The following is a 5,882-nucleotide window of genomic DNA, read 5'->3' as shown; positions in this document are numbered from 1 at the left end:
AAACTAAACAAATTTACGTTCCCATTTATAAAACTCAATGTTTACATGTAGCTTAAATCATGTTTTGTCTACATGCAGTCGATAGTCAAGATAGACCTTGTGTAGATTTAGTGAAGACAAAACTAGGCATTTAGAACATTAGTTTTAGCATGATGTATATTTAAAGAAGAAGCGATTTTTGAATAAAAGTGATATTTATAACAATTGTTAATAAAGTTCTTTACAGAAATATTTGTATAAACTTGACATATTTATTTGTTATAAAAACACTTAACGTAGCTTTATTAACCCTTATCAAGACTCAAAGCATCATCATTTCCGAACAAATAATTCATTTGAAAAGTCCTTCCCGAATCGACTGGACGTACCCAGTACCCAGTCAGAAATATTTGCCACTGGTCTTTACTCAAACAACGATTCGCTCATAAATGCACTACTAAAAAAAAGTGTGAGGTAAATTGTTTTGTTTGTCAGATATCTCAGATCCGTTAAAATACACTTCGGGGTGCTTTTTTTTCGCGCGAACGTTTTTATTCATTTTTTTTTTGTGAAACCAGTGTACCTTACATTAAACTAGTTGTAAACATTTTAATGTATATTGCATTTGGTGTGAACACGGTCTTTGATACAACGTGTACACTAATAATTATCAAACAATCGCGAACCTCTGTGCATTATCACTTAAATTATTGTATTTTTGAAACATTTCGCTTAACAGTTTCAATCTTAACTGGCTACGTCTCCTTCAGACAACATTACAGTTGACCTTTTTGGAGGTTTTAAGGTAATTTTCAGTCAAACGTATCACATGTTTTGCTTATTTTTGTCAAATGTGTTGTCCCATGGGAATTGTAACATTCTGTTTCTAAATTAACAATGCACTTAAAATCAAAATAACGAGCGGAAGCCTTTAAACAAATATTTATAAAACTATAAATTTAGGTTTAAAATTCAACTTAATTAAAATATGGTCACCACCTTAAACGCACAACTGTTTATGCTAATACTGGTGATTCTTTGGGCAGAAATTCTGCTATAAATATTTCTGTATTCTCCTTTTCTTTTACATGTACTAGCGCTACCTCCCCTGTGAATGATTAAAATAAGTATTACTTTATTGTTTAATTTAATACAGTGTTTCTGTAAAACAAATATATAATGAAAAAGACCAGGTAAGCTGTTGTGTACTTAAAATATGTTTTTCAGAATTTTAAATGGTTCTAAAGAAAAAATTATCATCTTTGGAAAATATGAACTTGAAGAAGCAGATAATATACTTAAAAACAAATGCAATAAAATTATGAAACGCTTTTTGTTAAACGAACTGTTATTGCAATTTTTGAACTAATCCATGTCTATATACAAAACTAAATACGTCATACTCGATTTTTTTTTATATTCATATCAAAACCATATCGCATATGAACTCATCATATATACCATCATTTGTATGCCAAACGCGCGTTTAGTCTATAAAAGACTCACCAATGACGATCGAATAAAAAAAAGGTGAAAGACCAATAAAAGCACGAAAATGAGGAGCATTAAGGACCCAAAGTAACGAAAGGGTATTCCAAATACAGCTATAGTAATCTATTCCTAGGGTAAAAAATGCTTTGCGTTTCGAAATATTCAAGTTTCGTAAACCGTTTCTATATTATTATGACCATATTAATAATAATTCATATGAAGAAAAATACTGTTTGGCTTTTGATAGATTCAGGGAATAAACTAATCACAAATACATTTAACTTTTCAGTTTTATTGCCGCAAGTTACTAATCGTGACCTTGATACGGGTGCCACATGTGGAGCAGGATATGCTTACCCTTCCGGAGCACCTGAGATCACTCCCAGTTTTTAGTAGGGTTCGTGTTGTTTATTCTTTGGTTTTCTATGTTGTGTCATGTATACTATTGTTTTTCTGTTTGTCCTTTTCATTTTTAGCCTTGGCGTTGTCAGTTTATTTTGATTTATGAGTTTGACTGTCCCTATGGTATCTTTCGTCCCTCTTTTAGCTTTTCAAGGAAAAAATATGCGAATAACATTTAGACATTATTTGTTTACGCCATAATTTAATTAATAAATAAGGGTTATCTTCTGTTTACAAATCCTTTTCATTTTTAGCCTTGGCGTTGTCAGTTTATTTTTGATTTTTGCATGCAAAAACAAATTTCTTGGTAGAGGGGTCTAAATACAGCACTAACAACATTTTCCAAAACTCTAAACAAATGAAAAGGTATATTTTATCAACACGTATTTGACTGGCATGTCGAACAACTCGTGTTCTTAAATCCTGCTGACTGCCATCGGATCATGTAAACACGAAGGCAAATACAATACAAGCCCAAACGACAAATATAACCAAGTTTATATTGAAAACAACGTTTAAACCTATGAGTGCGTTGGATAAGAACTGTAATTTTTAAACCTGTGCAAGCAAAACAAATTTCTTGGTAGAGGACCCCCCCCCCTTCTCTCTCTCTCTCTCTCTCTCTCTCTCTCTCTCTGTCTCTCTCTCTCTTGGTTTCTTCTTTACCAATTAATGTATTAAAGCAACTTACATTGAGGAAGTTGAATTCTTTTCCGATATGAATTATCTGTAAATTACAAAAAGCGGCGAAAATTACACAAAAACAATACTAGTACATACCTTTTTATGTCGTTGTAGTTATATTTTAATCAGTTCTCAATCATTAAAGTCAAAAAAGAAAAAAACAACAAGAAAACAGATAGTAAATTTATGAAAAGACGTTTACTTACACTAACATAACAGTCTTTCAATTTGATTTAAAAGATTCATAATAATTTTAGGTTTTTAAACAATTAATATCATTCTAAGTGCATTTCATTATTTCCCTCTGAACTCTTTTCACTCTTATCATAATTCAAGCGTGAACCTTTACACATACACTACATTTTTGTTCTATGCTCTAACACTCGATAAATTAAAAAATGTATAAACTATTAAATTGTTTACCTTGCCTAGGAATCTTTAGCATTCTTATCTTTCTTTTTTAACACAAGACGGCTTACACGATAATGTTTAACAATACAAATGCGGACACTGTCTTGTTATCAATTTTAAATAGTATTGAGATCGATCTCTTTATATACCTCGTCCATTTGTCTATATATTCCATTTGTGTACGTTTCATTTAAACAAATCAAGGGCTTTTATCCGGATACCATTTAAAAAAAAAAATATGTCTATTTAACTCAATATTTATCATTAATCCTTAGCTATCACCCCTATATCAGAAGACTATATAGTTCATTTTATCCATCTTATTGTAATAATAACAATTTGTATAACTAAAAATAAAGATTGTAATTAATGTTTGTTTAAATTTAACACATATGATCCGATAACATGTATGGTTAGCTCGCACTTGACCATATGCGTATACTCATACGCGTATGGTCGGACCGTACGAGTATACGTGTAGTTGTGTGTAAACAAAATAACTCTTTGTAGTGATATTGGGATTTTTTTCTATTTTGAACAAGTGACCGAACTTAACCATTTGTTTTGATTTGTAAAGTATAACGGAAAAGATAATAAATGTGTAAAAACTATGGACCTATTAAATATGTTCAAAGTATTAAATTTTGAAAGACCTTATTGTGTAAAAAAAGGGGATTTTTTATTACCACGAACAGCCCTATCCCCGTAGGAATAGGATGACAGATTTCTGCTAATAGACTGACAGTCCCCGAGGGTACCGCCATCTCAATGTTTTGTCCTCGAACATCACTAAAGAGACATTGATTGTCGAAATGCGTATTTGGTGCAGAAAAATATTAACCGTTTATGTTATTTCATAGCTTTTTTTTCCCTTTTTTATAATTCAATTTGATCCTACCTTTTCGTTCCAATAAACTTATCAACACGTTGATCAAATATCGACTGGAAAGAACTTGAAATGGGGTTTTAGATAAATTCACACTTGATATTCAGCTAGGTAATATATGAGGGTCTGGTTGGAGGTAGATGGGAGAAAGTTCTTCGTTTCTGTATTTTTCATTTCTTAAAGATGTTCCTGTTGATATTTTTGTTATTTGTAAGTTGTTTTTCCTTTCGTTTGAACATTTTTTTTAATTAAAAATATTAAAAATTAATTTTATACAGTATCAACATGATGAACAAAATTTAATAATTTATATTGACGTATGAATTTAAAATCTTATCACTTTGATAGGCCGCTAGCCTAAATACCCCCATATGAAGATAGTCGGTAAGATAAATTCGTGACACGGTGTGCTAGTGACCTTATACGAGATATATTTGGAACAATACATTCCATATAGGGATAATATTCGAACTTACTAATATTATCTTGTCTCCTATAGATTAATGGGGATATGATTGGTTTATGGACTACATTGTCTTATCGGGCCTTTTATAGCTGACAATGCAGTATGGGCTTTTCTCATTGTTGAAGGCCGTACGGTGACCTATAGTTGTTAATGTCTGTGTCATTTTGGTCTTTTATAGATAGTTGTCTCATTGGCAATCATACCACATCTTCTTTTTTATACACGTGATGACCATATATATTTCTTATAGGGTGTGTTCTAAAAGTAGATAAAATAGATGGTTAGCTACCATATAGGGTTAGCAATCATATGGGTTAGTAAGGAGCTATTTTTCTTTCAAAACAAAAAAGAAATCTGAAATGTTTAAACAGACGATAACGATTGAAATACAGTCATTTTAATAAATGTAAAGCTAACACGTTGTTATTGTTGGTATCTACTGACACCATATATATCGTATCATGTCACTAACACACCATGTAAGGTAATATGTTATACTTTATAAGATATCTCCAAAGCTTATAAGATATCATAAGCATATTTTTTCATCAGATTTTATAAGATATCTTATATACTTAATAAGCTAACTTCGATATATCATATAGTTTATAAGTTACAATGTATTTATCAATTAGGACTTTTGACGAGGTCAATACGTGATATATGGACCTGTTCAAATTATATTGACCGAGGACGAAGTCCTATTGTTAATATAATCTAACAGATCACTCAGTCAATATAACGTATTGACTGAGAAAGAAAAAAAAGTTATTCTGCACATTTATAGATTATAGAAATTGATTAAAAGTAACATCCAAGGGAAGATGTTTAAAGTGATCCACTCATTATATAATAACATTAAATCTTGTGTCAAAGATGGTGATAGATACTCTGAATTTTTTACATGTGATATTGGCGTTAGACAAAGGGAGAATTTATCCCCATTTCTGTTCGCTGTTTATTTAAACGACTTAGAAGAATATCTGTCTAAAAATTGTGAAATCGGTCTTGACACTCTAAGCTCTTTAAGTTTTGAAAACCTTGGTATATATATGAAACTATTTGTATTACTATATACAGACGATACTGTTATATTTGCAGAATCACCACAGGAATTAAAACAAGCACTTAATGTGTTTGAAAATTATTGTAATTTATGGAAACTCAAAGTTAATGTATCAAAAACAAAAGTTGTAATATTCTCTAAGAGAAAGTGTACTGTCGACTTTGATTTTGAAATATTTGGTGAAAAAATATATCAGCAGGATGATTATAACTATTTAGGTATTTTGTTTAATTATAATGGTAGTTTTTGTAAAGCAAGGAAAAAACTTGTGGAACAAGCACAGAAATCTCTATACTAATTGTACACGAAAATTCGTAATATTAGTACATTTGTAGTATACCTATAGATTTGCAACTAAAACTTTTTGATGTATTGGTGTCTCCTATATTGACATATTCATCTGAGATTTGGGGTTTTCAAAATAAGAATATTATAGAAACTAGAGGCTCTAAAGAGCCTGTGTCGCTCACCTCGGTCTATGTGAATATTAAACAAAG

This window comes from Mytilus galloprovincialis, chromosome 10 (assembly GCF_965363235.1).
Source record: "Mytilus galloprovincialis chromosome 10, xbMytGall1.hap1.1, whole genome shotgun sequence".
In the NCBI taxonomy this organism is placed as follows: Eukaryota; Metazoa; Mollusca; class Bivalvia; order Mytilida; family Mytilidae; genus Mytilus; species Mytilus galloprovincialis.
This window is presented reverse-complemented; position numbering follows the sequence as displayed.